This window comes from Ambystoma mexicanum, chromosome 5q (genome assembly GCF_040938575.1).
Source record: "Ambystoma mexicanum isolate Mex_15411 chromosome 5q, UKY_AmexF1_1, whole genome shotgun sequence".
Classification (NCBI taxonomy): Eukaryota; Metazoa; Chordata; class Amphibia; order Caudata; family Ambystomatidae; genus Ambystoma; species Ambystoma mexicanum.
Window position 1 is genome coordinate 754,961,520 of NC_090933.1, and position 15,971 is coordinate 754,977,490.

Here is a 15,971-nt window from a genome sequence, read left to right on the forward strand (position 1 = left end):
TTTTCCTCTTTACATCATAGGTCATTGGAATGTTTTAAAATTAAGTATGTGCTAGGTGGTGCCGTCGGGTGCCATATAAAAATGTATGATTAATCCACATATCCAGCAGATAATGGACAAGGTGAAATACACTTTTATTGCCACACGAGTGAATCTCTTTTAAAATTCAGTGCGGTGGGATTGCGCTGTTACATTGCATATAGGCTGCTTAAAACCAATTTTTAAACAAAAGTATTTAAATTGTCGTACCTCTTATACAGGATTCATTCTAGTGCATACATTATATTGAGGATGAACGTGCCCCTTCCTTCCCCTCGCACCTCCTTCCCGATCTATGGGTACTGCGCAGTTTCATAGGTTTTTTTAATGGGGATGCTGGCATGTTGGTATTGAAATGACCATGTCCGGTGCGCTGCTTTTGCAGGCTGCCATGTCTGTCCGCTTACGTCAGTGGCCCCTCTGCAACCTTTGTCTCGGGAGGGTAGCTCAGCGGCAACGTGCTCGCCTTGGAAGCAAGACAACACGGAACAGCACAGGTCCGATCCCCAGTTCCGCGCTTAGAAACCTCTGGGTATTTAGCACGTTATAAATAACCTATCATATTACAACCTATCATATAGCATATCATAACCTAAGCCACGTGACAAGCTTACCTACTTCTCGACAGTGAGGAAGCATGCTTCTGTTTTACTTTTTGTAGCTGTCCCTGTTTTTCCTACCCTTGGCTCTGCTCCATCACTGTGTGACCGTATCCTCGTGCTTGACATTCATAGCCTGCTCCTTCTGATCACCACTTCATCCACACGACCATCACCGCCCTACCCGTAACTCAAATTCAGTCAAAATCTACACCATAACCAGCTATCCTCCTCTCACCTGCCCATTAGACCCCAAATTGATGCTCAGAGAATCACCCCACTCTTTTATTGGCATTGTCTTGACATTCAACCCATTTTACACTTAACCCCTTAAACCACATGTAGCTAAACTCACGATGACCCTGGTCATGTGTCATGAATGCTTAACATGGCAGGAGTCATGCTGCTGTAACTATGGAAGTAATGACACCTTTCATATTGCTACTCTTATACTTTCCCCTTCACAAATCCTACTACTTCCAGACATTAATTCTTTCAATTCCTACCCGCCATTAACCACCTTTTCTCCTCTTCTGCTGCCAATTAGGTAAACTAATCCATCTTTATCTCTTAATCTCATAAATGATACCGCCTGAAGTAGCAGTTATTTGTTGGCCCGAGACGTCATTCTATATTTGCCAAAGCTCAAAGCCACACAATGAATACATTAACAGAATAACAACAATTCACATATATTATGTCTATTTTTCTTAAAGACACAACTCGTGATATAAATCAATCCCTAAACGCATTAAATCCTCAACTATAAAATTACAGCGGGAGCCAAAAAGTAGCAGAAGTTGGATTTGCTAAGTCCCACACCGATGATGGATAATGCTACACGGTACCCTGCAATTGCTCAGTCTGTGAAGAGCATCTGCACTAACGCATCCATAACTGCTTTGTTCCCGAATGTCACCAAGGCAGCTATGATTCCCCTTTCTTGAAGGTTGCGGTAAAGCAGGCCAAAAACAAAACAAGTGCACCACAGTTTCACGACATAAAAGTATGACAAATGCAGTACCTCCTATACGCCCCCTCCACCAAACACTATTCGTATCTACAGTTCACTCAGTCTTGGCTTAAGGTACAGTAATTTAAGATTAGGATGGACTTTCCTAAATTTGTTTTCCTTCCTTACTAGGGTCAAATGCCTTCATAGACTACGAGCCAGTAGAGGATTGATGAGACTTTCTTCCATGGCTATGATCGAATAACAAGGGCCATCACACAGTGGGTTGGACAGAGCAGAGTGTGGGGTATGTAAAGCGAGAGGCTGTTCTCCTGGTGCTGCATTATAAGAAATAGAGGGGGAAGTGGTGGATAATATCAGAGGGACACCAGAGAGCTGCCATGCTGGCATATATCAGACAGACCTCATCAGCAGCAAAGAACAAGCAAGCGAATTGGCCAATTAACAGTGGGAGAAATCTGCAACAAGTTGAGAGCAACGAGCAGCGAATTCTGACATGCAGTCACAGTGGAGGCGCTGGAGGAACTTCAGGCCAGGCAAGGAGGATGCAGCAGGGGAGCATAATGGGCCACACAACCCAGACCAGAGAGCAATTGGCAGAGAGCTTTGGGTACTGTGCAGGAGCACCGATTGGCCATGGAGAGGCTTCGGGACTAGCACCAGTAATGACTGTGAGGAGGTTTAGAAAGGAGAAACACTTCAACAATAATCTACATCCTCATATATTACCTTCTGAGGACTTTGAAATCTGTACAAGAGTTGCACTAATGCAAACAATCATGTGGCGTTAAGCCCCTGTTCAAAGGGCTGGAACAGGCAACGGTGGTTTAAGGCAATTAGCACCCTGGGGTACCAAAGAGGTAAACCGGAGTGCTTAAAAACAAAAGTATTTTCAGTAATTGAACAGGACCACTCGCGCGCTCTGTGCAATGAACTGAAATACTGAGCTAAGATGGCTGCCATGGAAAGGGAAGGCGGGACTCCATACGGAGCCCCTCTTCCCTTTCCATAGCGGCTGGAGAAGCTAGGAAGTGAGGTAAGTGGGGCTGGGGAGGGGGGTGTCAATGGGAAAAACAAAAAAAAAGGAAAAGGGGACGGAGGGTGGGGGAAGATGGAGGACGGGGGAACCAGCCGTCAGGCGGCTCGCAATGTGGGCTGAGATTGTAGGTTCCAGCCCGTGTTTCAAGCCACCTGGTTGGCTGGCTCGCTCGTGCCGGGTGCTAATGAACCTTAATGAAGCTAAAATGCAAAATGTGTGACTCTGAGTCTTGATCAAAGCTTTTCAATAGCTCATATGCAAAACATCAAGAATTTAACATATGTCAATTTTAACTAGGGACAAGCTCTACATCATTCGATCAACCACCACGTTATCTATTTCTGACTTGCAGCAGTCCAGTCTAACTGGGGAAATTACAACATCCCTCTACAATGGACTACCTAAAGTTTAGGGTGATAATCAAAGGCGTCAACCATGTTTTCTTTTTTTCCCCCCATGTAATAAGCTATTGCACCCTATTCTAGAACTGGTATGATTGTTATCTTATCCAATATTTATACTGCGGCCAACAACACCATTGTGGTTTTACGGCTCGTGGTGTTCTACGAAAGGTAGCATATTGTAACCCTGCCAAGGTGTCATCGGACAAAAAAAAGGGCAGGTTTGGGAGGAGGTGATAGGAAAGAGAAACTAGACAATAGGATGACCAAAAATAGAGATCAAAAATAGTGGGCTAAACAAACACCCAGCCTAAAATATTTAGAGAAAGTTCTGGATTTTGACAGGAAACCACAGTTTGCCCAGGGATGATTTTTTAACTGGCAACATTATGACTTGATACTCACGGCACCACTGCTGATCGTGTTTAACCATCCATAGGGTTATTGTGAGAGAGGAGAGCGAAATGGACAAGCTAATGTTTCCTTAATTCTTAGCAAAGCATTGTCTATTAAAATTATTAGCATAGGTCAGTGAAAGTGAGGTCTCCTTAGAGTATAGTTGTCTAGGCACCTCTTCATGGCTGTGGAGAAGTTATTCTTTTAATGGGGCTTTTGTCAGCTCAGATAAACGTTTGACCATTGCATTAAATGATTGACAGAAAGTGAAGGAGTAAAAGCTTTTTTAATGTAGGAGTGTAATCCTAGAAGTATATCATTTAGAAACAAAAGCTATGAAAAGCATAGCCGCAATGTCCAATATGATAACTCAGTAATAGAAATATTGCAAAATATATGATCATCGGTTAAGAGTAGATTTGTCAGTTAATGAAAACACGTTTCAGGGAAACATTTTAGATGTGATTAACCAAATATGACAGACCTCTAAGCAGCGATAGTAAAAACAACTTTAACTCGCTGCTGCATGGCAAGCTGGGGGGGGGGTTGGGTGTGTGTGTGTGTGTCCGTGTGTGTGTGTTCCCTCTATGCCCCATATACAAGTCTTGTCCAGACATTCAATGTTTGTTTCTAAAGCCCTTTTGGGTTGTTGTGTGAAAGTTGCCCCACATGAGAGGAGCAAGGCTACAGTTTGCCATCTCGCAGTTTTTATTTTCTTTTATCAAAGATGAAGATATCTCATTTTATGCGATTCCCTGGGAATGATGCTATTGGCAGCTACAGGAAGCTAAAAAGAGAACACAGGAAACTGCAAAACTTGACTTCTGTATGAAACTTGCTGATCCGAATTCAACTCATGCAACTTGTGAAATGCTGTTTAAAAAATGTTTGTAGTGAAATGCACTTTTATTTAACAAATAAACATAGGCTTATGAGCTTTGCTGAATTATAGGAATATTAGAAATCTAATTGTAAACCGCATGTTTGCAGATTCAAAAACGGTTTGAGAACATTGGTTTTTAAAAGATTGAGTTGGATTAGGACTTCATAATGATGCCCTGAAGCTAGTTCATGACAATATTTGGACCTCCCCGGGATTAACTCCCCCCACCCATCTCAGGAGTCTCTCCAGACCATTAGGTCTCCATCAGCCCACTTTTGCTGCCCCCCTTCGTTTTCCCTACCTTCTCTTTTTGGTTATGCCATCTTTTCTGGGGTTCGCCTCCTTGACGAGCCACAACTCCTTAGCTGACCAATCATCCACGCCCCTCTTCTCCCTATATGCTTTCATATCTTGACTTCCTCTCTGGTTTTACACCACCTCGAAGTCTTTCTCCCCCCTTCAGATACTTTTCTTATTCCATTTCCACCTTCTTTGTGGTCAAACAGGGAGATTAAAGGACATCTAATTTCAATCATCTATCTCCTTTATGCTTCTTTGTCCCTTCTTCACCCCTCTCTCAACTTTCTCCCACCTCCCCATGCTCACTCCTTCCCGTCTCTCTCTCCTCTGCGGTTACTCTCCTTCTCCCTGCTCATGCATGCTCCTTTCTCCCTCCTCTGCCAGTGCTGTAATCTCTCATTCCACTTTCTCGTGTCCACTCCTTTCTCCCTCTTCCAATTCTTCTTTTGATTCTTTACACATTTTTACTTTGCTGCACCTCACTCACTACCCCCGACCTATCAATCCAATCTCGGGACTTCTACACTTTACGTTGACACCCACTTCTTTTTATGGCGATGCAGGATATGCCGCGGAACATCTAATTTTTCATTGACCTCACGACTACAGATGGCTCGTCTGATTCATTCGCTAGTGAGGTGGGTCACGTCTTTGCTACCTGAGGTTATTTGCCCTTGGGTCACAGTTTTAGTTTCACACAAAGACCCAGGCCGATAAAAGCTCCCCATTTCTTGTCATGCTTTCTCACCCTCTACAAATGGATAAGATGTTCATTCCTGAATCAAGCAGGCCCCTGTGAAGGGAAGCTGGCTACCCCTGTGATGAAGAATGTGAGCAACCTTGGCGATCATGTGCCTTTCAATGGCCCACCTCTCCTGGTCAGGATATCCATTTTCAATCGAAGATTCATTACACTCCTTATTCCCAGCTAAAAAGGGATCACTATAGTTAACAGGATTGATTACCCACAAGATGTCAAGTGTGGACTAAGGAGCCTGAGGGATCAATCCTAAACCATATTTGGAGGCCTGCTTCATATAGCAGGTAGTGTTCTCCAGTGCCCAAAGGTCTCACAGGCCCATCCCAAAGCATCCAGCATGGGACTTTGTCACAAGGACCACCCCTTTAAGAGAAAGAAGGAAGAAAGCTAAAAGTAAGGGGGCAGAAGCGGAACAGGGGGCAGAATGGAAAGTTGTGCAGATCTTTCTCACGAAAATGTTTTTAAGGTATTCTCAACGGCTGCCATTCATTATATTGTATTTCCATGTTAACATGCAACAGTCTTGGATATGTTTTTATGGCAGTATAGGTTATTTCATATTGAGTTCCACATTGGGACAGGATGAGACCACAGTAACTCCAAGTGTACATCACTTGAATTGAATTTATAAAAAATACTCCTGACAACTGATAAAAAAAGGAGCTCAATTGAAACTATGCTCAACACCAAATAAGCACAAGAAAGCCATGTAGGCTAGAAGGATACCTTAAGGCACACACGCTATATGTTTCCCCTTTCCATTACTTTTACACTGTGCTTTTTTTTGTCTTTTAGTAGCACTTTATTACAGTCAGAGTTTAACTTTTTGTCTTTTTTTATATATATTCCTTACATTTCTTTTCCTTTTCTATTTCCTGTGCCCAATTTCCTTTACTCCTTATTTTACGTTTGTGTACATTTTCCTTCATATGATGTCTGTCCCCTTTTGAACAAGCACAGTGATAAACCTGCACTGAAAAAAGGTCACATTACATAGTGGCATATTGCAGAATTAAACTAGGATTTTACTGTATGGTAACCACACTGGTATGGCACCTTTTTAAAATCCTATGATCCTGCATATTGTGCAGTGGGAAGTGCCTCATATCTACAAAGAGGCAACTTGAAACAGAGGTAAACGCTACAAAAAAGCATAGTTTGGAGTCTGAAAATAAAGGATTAAATGATCTGGCTTGGGAATGTTGACGTGCAAGCCAATGGAATTTAATTAGGTAATTTACATGTTCTTCACTGATTACAATAAATCTTCAGACTGTGTCTGTCATGTACATGTGGATGGAAAGGTTTGATACGGGCTTTGCAGCTGAACTAATTAGGTTACTTCTAAACATGTGTAGCAATTGAGCCAGCAGTGCAGACCGCAAACAGAATGTCAGATGAGTTTGATCAGTGAGAGCCATCAAAAATGCGCCTTTTTTCTCAACCCACTCACAGCAGAAATTACCGAAATAAACCAGATGAAATTGAAATGCATATGGAGTTTGTGCAACCTACAAAGACGTGACATCATTCCACTTACACATACTGTACCAAAACAGAATGTTTGTATTAAAAACAAAAAATGTGATTTAGATCTCGTATTTAAAGACTCAGGAGATTTTAATTATGCCCGAACAAACAAACCAGGGGTTGGAATAATTTTGTAGCAGGTGGGTCTATATACGTATCCTTTTATAAATAAATGCCTGAATAATGGCTGTGAGAATTGCATTGAACAGAGAATCACATGGGGAGGTGGTGCTTGTCAGTACACGGCCAGCCACTTTGATTTGTCTCATGTTAATATTTAACTGAAAAAAACATTCCATTGTAAAACAATATTTCCGAAAAAAGAAAGGCAAAAGGGTAGGTGATAGTATTTAGGGTATGGGTTAAAATTGTGCTTAATCTAAAATGTAAGAATTAGTATGGGGGTAGTTTTTTTTAGTTTGTAACATGCCAAATTGCAGTACAGACCACTTCAAAGCATAGGGGGAAGGGCATAGAGGAAGCATAGTGCATGCCATAATCAGTCACTAGCAAACCAGCATATTCACTATTAACTTTGTGAATAGAGTGTTGATGTAGAGTATAACCGGTACCGAAGCATCTCCAGACGCGTTTGCAGTGTACAGAGATTGGCGATGCCCCAACACCTTGTTTGAACATCCCTTCCTTCGTCGACCTCTTGAACCTGTTATGGATAGATTCACCATGATTTCGATCAGGAGGCTATTACAGCTTTTGTACCCGACTGTGACCGGTGTATGGCCTCCATTCTTTCTGAAGCTCAGGGTGGGGATTACATTGAGATTGGCAGAGTGGAGATTCATTCTGGGCTGATAACTGCTTAAGATAGGTTTCGCGTAGGATGGACTGGTGTTAATGTGGGCTGAGGAAGGTTTCCTTTGACCCCTAAGCTGTTATGGCAATTACAAGAAGCATAAATGCCTTGCCTACGGGCCTAGGTCTTTTCCACTGGAACTCTAAAGGATGTAGCTATACTGAAGGTGCCAGGATGGAAAACTAAAGCAAGGTATAGGGGATTTCTCCAAAGGACCTAGTTTCATTTTCAGGGTTCCCTGGTGCAAGGTACACAGTCTCAGCAACATAGCACACTTCTTGTGCCAGAAACTGTCTACCTTTGGCCTGCCTATTATCTTCCTTGGCTCCTTGGTGTAGCAAACGACTGCAACTAAGCACTTCTTATTCCCTCTTGCCATGGGGAGTTATCTTAGCAGTAGTAATTTAAAAATCCCTGCTCTACCCCACCCCCTAGCCAGGATATTGGTGTTCTTTTACTAGCATGAATTTCTACCCCCTTGTCTTGGTGGTTTCCAGGCTGAACTCAATTCCCACCAGCAACTCACCCGCAACAGGCTCAGACTCTCTTTTTAATGAATGGTTTGGGTCAGGCAATAGGACTTAAACCCCAGCAATCCGTTATACTTGCTCTCCAAACTTCTTCATGGTTTGAGAGAGAGCCCTCAATAGGCTGTTTGATTTCTCCCTGTGATCTGTCCTTCCCATAGGGTCTTGTTCTCTCTCTGGATCTCTCCCAGAATCTGGATTGTGCCGAGTTCATGACATGCAATGGACAAGTCGCCCTTCTCCAATATAGGGTTTATGGTAACCTGGTCTTTGCAGTCTCCTCCTCTGACCCGTCTGACTCTTCTCACCACTTCTGGACCTTCACCTGACTCTTTTCCCACTGTCCTGAAATGCAGGTCTACACTCCCTCCTCTCTTCACACAGACCTAGGAAAGGAAGTGAGCTTTGTTTCTCAGGTGGAAAAGCTTTAAAAGGCTGGTGGGTGGCCATTTTGTATTCATGACACATGCTTTATCCTTATTTTTTGAGAAGTGGGTTCCCCTCTCTGCCTAATTCCCCTGGGGTTTTTTTGCAGGTGAAATGGGTTTATGTCTGGAAAATGGTGAATCTCTGGGGCCATCTTGCTTCCCTTATTCCTGGGAAATTCAAATAGTTTCCAGTGTGGTCTAATGGACAAATCTTTGTTTTGTGTTCATAATCCCTCCTGCTGAATGATGAATGGGGAGGGTTTCCTCTGCGCTGTTGTAGCTCAGTGATGTGGAGATACTGTTTCTTGATGATGGGACTATCTGGGTCTTTTTTCCTTGCCCTCTGTCCACTGCAAGTGCACCTTGCCTCTGTTCCCTGGGGAGCATGGCTGGGCGTTCCACTTAAAGTAATGGAGGGAGACATGGCTGGATCTTGAACTTGTAAGGAGGACTTCTGTTGACTCATGACGCGGTTTTAGGAAGTCCTATCTCCTGTTGGCCTCTGGCAAAGGCGATGTTGCGCTTCTCTGGGTCTCTTGCCCGGGAAATGTCAGAGCATCAGGAACGCGACGACTTGATGTCTTGTAGAGTAGTTCTGACCTATGATGGATTGGACTGTTTGGAGGGGATCTGGGGAATCCTCTGCATACCACACCCAGATACCTCAATATTTAATGGGTGGCCTAACCGGGTCCACAGAGTTTCCCTAGGACTTAACAGGGGGGTGGTGCTCAATGTTTATTGGTCAAAAGTTGCAGTAACAAGCTACATAACACTTTTGCTATGCAATGCTGAGTGGGCTTCTACAAAACAAATCGTACTTAAAAAGTGTTTAAGGTTTGTTAGAGTGAATCAATTCATTACTTTGTTGATGAGGTTGATATATCAGACAGATTTGTGCTTTTGAGGTGTGCTTTTCTCCAAAACTATTCCACACGGTGCATAATGGTATCCTGTCCGACAAATACATTTCTGCCAGTAGTTTAAGCTGTTGTGTGTGGGAATGTTGGTGTCAATAATCTTAGGCTGCCACCTACTTACCCTAAGAACTCCAGGTAGTTTATTCTAGTGCAAAGATTTTGGAGCTTGTTGTGCGATTGGTAGAGCGGTCGGTTCTTGGTCTGGTTATAGACATGGAAAGTCTGTCTTCATCTGTAGGCTGAAAAAGTGCTCAGCGACCTATTTTTAACCCCCCACTCTGCAGAGGTGGGGTCAGGGGTTAAACCCTGTTGCCATTTCTCCCATATAGGAGTTTGTCTACATCTGATATTGGTTGGGAAACACGTTGAAGGTTTGGGCTGATGTTTCCTGCCGGAATCTGGGCTGCAGTGTTTGTCAAGGGAGAGGAGTGTAAAAGCAAGCAGTCATTTGTGGACCTACTCCTAGTGCTGAACACAAGCTACTGGCCCTCTATTGGGGTTGCTGGCAAGATATGCAGAAATTAAGTTGCTGTTGGTAACAATATTAATGGTTGCCAGAGCTTTTAAGTCTACCTGCTTCCACTGAAGTAGTATTGGAACTTTGTGCTTTTCACCCACCGTTCCTAACAATCTGCGTGAATATTGAAGTTACTTGATTATCATTTGGGGATTATGTGTTTGCAGGACAGCTACTTTTGTTCCACCTTTGTATTTTGTTATCTTTTTTGCTCTAATCCTCCTATACTCCTGAATTCTTAGTCAGGCTTCTTAATGTACCAACCGTGGTTGCACTTGCCTTTTGCAGAAGGGTGTGGCTTTTCTATGTTGGCTGGGTAGGTGTGATTGGCCATTGGATGCTGTGTGCCAGCTGCTGCAATTTTGACATAAAAGACATGCAAAAGAGTAGCATCTCTATTTTGTGAACTTTGGTTGGAGGTTAAGATTTTGATATTTCAGTCTTCAGTGAATCACTCTTTGTTTGAAAAGGTAGCGGGCGCCCCTCTCTCGACAGAACAAGGCCTGATAACCTGTTCAGTGGTTATTAACCACTTGAGAGTTCGCAGCCACTGCTTTTACTAACTGTGCCTTTCACAGATGGGAAATATCCATTTGCATATCAGTCTTTGTCCTGCCCAGGGGCAGTCCAGCACCGAAATGCAATGGCAATTCCAACCTGAACGAGAGTACCACCAGCAACCCCATACACGTGTTTCACCCTTGTTGGGGATCATCAGTGAGGTGAAGCTGATGCCTCTCTAAGCACAGTGAGAGGGAGACCATGTCTGGTTGCCCCCAGGAGACCTAGGGTTACCAATCCCAGGTTCCTTGAAATTTAGTTTGAAAAGGTAGCGGGCGCCCCTCTCTCGACAGAACAAGGCCTGATAACCTCTTTGTGGTGAGGTACGTGCACGCTCAATTATCTCATGTGATCCAGCATCTGAGGCTTTGCAGAAAAAGTCAGAACCATATGCACTATATAAACGTGTACATACAAACAGCTCTGTGTCTCCAAGTTACCATGAATCCACAGTATTCCTGGAATCCTGCTTTATCGTGTTTATCGAGCTTCCTCAATGTACTTTTCCTGTACAGATTAGCCATGTGATGTGTGACAGTGCCGTCATCCAGATAAGTGGGAGTTTGAGGTTCTCTGTTCCTGAAATCTCCTCCGTGCCCTCGCCAATGTGGCACAAATGTCAGCGGTGTACCACTTTCTATCCCCATGTGCCTGCCAATACTGTTGTTTGCCACGTTTCTCTTTTATTATTCAGAACTGCTTCTCTCACAATCCACATGGAAGACCTAGATCAGATCCCAACAAAGGGGGAGCAGCAACACAACTACCCAGACGAACCACAAACCTTCACCACATCCAGAAAGCAACCAGCAGCTCAAAAGAGCACATGCCTCATCCCAACCTCAGAAAAGCGAATTTCCAGCCATGAAGCACAACAGAAAACCATCACAAACTATTATAAAATCCATGCTGGAAAAGGAGGAGGGGCCTAGAGGGTTTTTCAAAGCCTCTCACCTGGGTTCTAGGGAGAAGACAGGCACTGATTGGTCAGGTGAGCGTTGCAGTCAATGGAAAGAGGATGGAGGCACAGAACCAGAAGCCCCACACTATTAAAGCACCCAACATTAGAATCAGACTGTAGGTTGTCTGGGTGAAGTCACCGTAGCAGGTGAAGGTGGGTTGAAAGACTAGAAGGAGGACGGAGCGGAGTGTTGGATAGTTGGTGGCAGTGTTACGTAAAGGTGAGGTCTTGGTGAGAGAGAGTGGTACCAGTTGTGTAGTATTGGAGGCAAACTTGCTTCTTCTCCGAGCCCCGGAGCCCGCTCTACAGCCTGATTGGTTTCATTAATTCCTAAGTGGCTAACCGAGGGAGCAGGCGAGGCGATGCCGGCCTGAGCTCCAAGGCCCACTCTAAGACCCCTGTCTGACATGTCCTGCCGTGGCCTCAGGGGCCTGGTGTCGCTCCCCTCCCTTTCTGTCATCTGTTGTCCTGCCACGCACAACCCTCGGCGGTCCGAAGGTTAGAGCTGCTGTGCGCTTTGTTTCCTGTCGCCCACCCGGCTGCGCGTTATCGATCCGCTTCCATGGCCTTCCTTTTCTCAAGTCTCCCTTGCTGTGCCTTTCACCTGGCACCTGCGGCAGCCCCCCCTGCTCGCAATTTCAGGCCCTGTATCTTGTCCTGGCATTCTGTGGGCCCTTTTCTCCATACCCTCATTGCTGCCATCATCATCTCTCACGCTGCCTCCTCAGCCTGCAACCTGAGATGAATGAATTACTGTAGATAGGCAGTCTCCTGCCCTCTCATCCTGCACACTCTTGAGGCACTCACCCTATTCAGGGTGCTGCACCGCTAAACTTTCTCTCAATCACTGACATACAGCTACTGGATTTGCTACTTCTCTCCTGGGCCTCCCATCCTTGGTTGCTTATTGGCCTCTTCCGAAGTGCATTGCCCAGGTGTTTCGCCTTCCCTCACCTCCTTATTCTGAATGCCAATACATGAGGTCTAGTATTTTCTTTAATGTTGGGTTGCTTTATGAAGCCCTATTTAACCGCTGCATTTTTACTGTATGGCTTGAATCTCGAATTTAGTTATGTTTTTAAACCAGCACTCTTCATTTTGCTGCATTTAGTGCTTTGCCTGAACCTTACATTTAGACGTGTTTTTAAAACCTTCACTTTGACTTCTATTGTGCCGCATTCTGAGGGCTTCTCCTGTAACCCGGAGTTAGTTGCGTTTAAATCTGCTAGTCCTACACAAATGCTGCATCCTGTTAAATATGATCCCTGTTCCCAAACTCCTCGGGCTGTTATAATGTTTGGTGTATCCACCTAGTGTAACATTTATTCAAGTCCATCTGTAAAATATTACATTTCAATTGTGATGCCTTTTTTACCTTCTCTTGATCATCACTTCTGGATGGTCTCTTTACTGGTGGATGCAAACCCACATTTGTAACTGGTCTTGCTCAATGTCTCCTTTCAACCTAGGCCCTAGTCCTCATTACCCTTGGCTTTACTGCTTCACCTTTTGTATGTGACTCCTCTTCAATGAACCTCCTGCTATGCCCCTTCGCCTGCAGTTCCCTCATCCACTCCCCACCCCCCCTCTAATTATGGTTCTCTCCATCTCTCCTATCTATTCTAATTGCTACTCTATCACCATTTCTACCCCTCTCTCGAAGTCTGGAAGGAAAACATTTAAGTAAGCCCTCCTGGTCTCCGACCCAGGACTGCCCATTGCTGACTCCTACGTCAATACTTCCTCCGGACAGACCATCACTGACATTCTCTTTAATGTCATCTCCCTGGACCTAAGAATTCCCCATATGGTCCCTATCCTTTTTCCTCCTCTCCCATTAATAGTGGAACCAGATGGGAAGTTCTCTTGGCTTACTTTCTATAATCCAGATGCATCATTAATGTCTACCAAAATGGCACTATCATGGCCCGGGGCTCCCAGCCCAACCTTGTCCTTCTTGACAGGCGTCTCCCCGTCTCTTATTAACTACCTTCCTTCTCCTGCCATTCCTTCAGCGGCCGCCCCTTTTGGCCTCTCTGCCCCCTCTCAGGGTGGAACTCTGCCCCCGTACACTGCCTAGATAGAACTTTAAAACACTCCTCAGAAATCTGTCACCTCCTTGAAGACTTTGAACTCAATGTCCTCGCTCTCAATGAGATGTGGTTCAATGCCAGCTCTTTCATTGCTTTTGACACTTCTTCCTGAGGGCTGCAAGATCCTTTCCAAGCCCAGGTCCAACCGGTCTGGAGGCGAAGTGGCCTTTGTCTTCCCTAATTGGGTCCCTGCTACCATCATACCCACTGAATCCTATTACTCCCTCAAATGTCTTGTCGGCAAGATATGCGTGTCTCCTACCCTCTCTCTCACTCTTGCTACCCTCTAGAAGGCCCACTGGGCCTATCTCCCCCTTACTCCCGAAGTGGGCAGACCCTGCCTCCTCTCTTCTAACTTCTACCTCTAAGCTTTTCTTCCTCCGAGATTTAAATATTCATCTGGATTCTCCTGATGCGGCCACCCTACTCTTCTGCAACCTCTGCATTTCTCTCTCCCTCACCATTCTTCCCTCCAGTCTGACGCACTCAGCCGGACACACCTTGAATGCGCTTATCTCTGCTAATATTTCCCTCTCCAAACCTCTCACCACTCCCCTCTCCTGGTCTGACCACGCTCTCCCATCTTGAGCTCCCAGGCTCCCCAGCTAAGCCTCCGCCCATACGCCAGTTTCCTGATCCGTCATTCCACTGAAGAAGCGAGTGTCAGTAGCTGCTTTTGCCACCTCTTTCTCCCCCTGCTTCTTATATTCACTCTCACACTGTCTCAGCTCTTACTAACCTTCATCTTTCCATCTCCAACACCCTTTGCATCCCTGCCCCTGCCATGATGATCTGCATGAAGCCAGCTTCTAAATGCAATAGCTGGTATGACTCCGATCTCGCCTCGCCGAAACGCAAGTACAAAGGTGCGGCACAAAATTGATTGGCTTCCAGCACATCCTCTGACAAACTGGCTTGCCACCTGCTCCAAAGGCAATACTGACTCTTCATCTGCTTTAAGAAACGGGCCCATATCCAATCCCGTATCTCTGGGGCCTCTAACAACACAGCTGAACTTTTTAAAATCTGTAAGGAACTTGCCAATCCTACCGCTGTCTCCACCTCTCCTCTTCCTTCTCAGGACATCCTGTCCTCTCTCTCCTCCTCCCCCCTCGTTCCCCCGCCTGCATGCAGTAATGAAAACAAACTAACAAAATAAACAAGCTGGCCTTATCTGACCCCGCCTCCCACTCTCCTCCTTCTCACCCATAGGACCTGATGTGGTTACTAAATTAGTCTGCACTATGAAAGTCTCCTCCAAAAAGGTGCTACCCTGCTCCTCTAGAACTATCAAGGATAACATTGCTGCACTACCTCCCTCCTTGGCTGAGTTGTATACCAACTCCAGCCACTGGCCCCTTCCCTTCACCTCTCAAGCACTCCCTTGTGGACCCCATACTAAAAAAGTCATCTGTGGACGCTTCCTGCCCAGCTAACTAGCGCCCTATTTCCACTACCGTTTTCTTGGGCAAACTCCAGGAAATGTTGGTCATCTCCCAACTTATCCATCACACTAAATCGGTCGACTGCCTCCATGACCATCAGTCTGGCTTCAGAGCAGCCAGAAGCATGAAATCTGCTCTCCTGAACACCTGTGACGACTTGCTGTCAAACCTCGATTCCAACTCTCCTTCGGCCCTTATCCTCCTAGATCTGCCCTCTGCTTTTGACACAGTCTATCACTTCCTCCTCATAAATCGACTCTGATACACTTGGCATCACAGACCGGGCACTGGACTGGTTGACTGCTTCAAATAATCCAGAGTAGGACTGTGAGATTTATCCTTGGCCTCAAGTCCAGGGACTGCATATCTCTAGCCCTAAAATCTCTCCACTGGCTCCCGTTGGTTGCAAGGATCAAATTCAAAACCCTTTGCATCATCCAAAAGGCTTTCTAGGGCCTGGGACCCAGCTATATCCAACTCTCTCTCTAAATACCTCCCAGCTAGAGTCCTTTGGTCCTCTAGTTCCAACTCTCTGCAGATTAGACGCTTCACCAAGCAGAGAGTGGGAGGGGGTAGATCTCTTTTTTTCGGCAGGAGTGTTCCGCTGGAATGACCCCCCCCCTTGCCCCTCTCTGACTTGAGCCGGATCTCCTTAAGTTCCGGAAGCTCCTCAAGACCTTCCTCTTCTCTTCCTTCTTCCATCTCCCCCTCTCCTGCTACTTATCACTGCTGCTGCGACTGGTTGCCTGTGTCCCTTATGAGTCTTACTTGGGTGAGACCCCCCC

At 45.2% G+C, this 15,971-nt stretch overlaps 1 protein-coding gene across 3 annotated transcripts in view; it reads left to right on the forward strand.

Moving 5' to 3' along the window:
- The window catches only part of LOC138497642 (polyamine-modulated factor 1-binding protein 1-like), a 2,990,269-nt gene that overhangs the window by 660,396 nt on the left and 2,313,902 nt on the right, over window positions 1–15,971 (forward strand). The gene's annotated exons all lie outside the window — the stretch shown is intronic.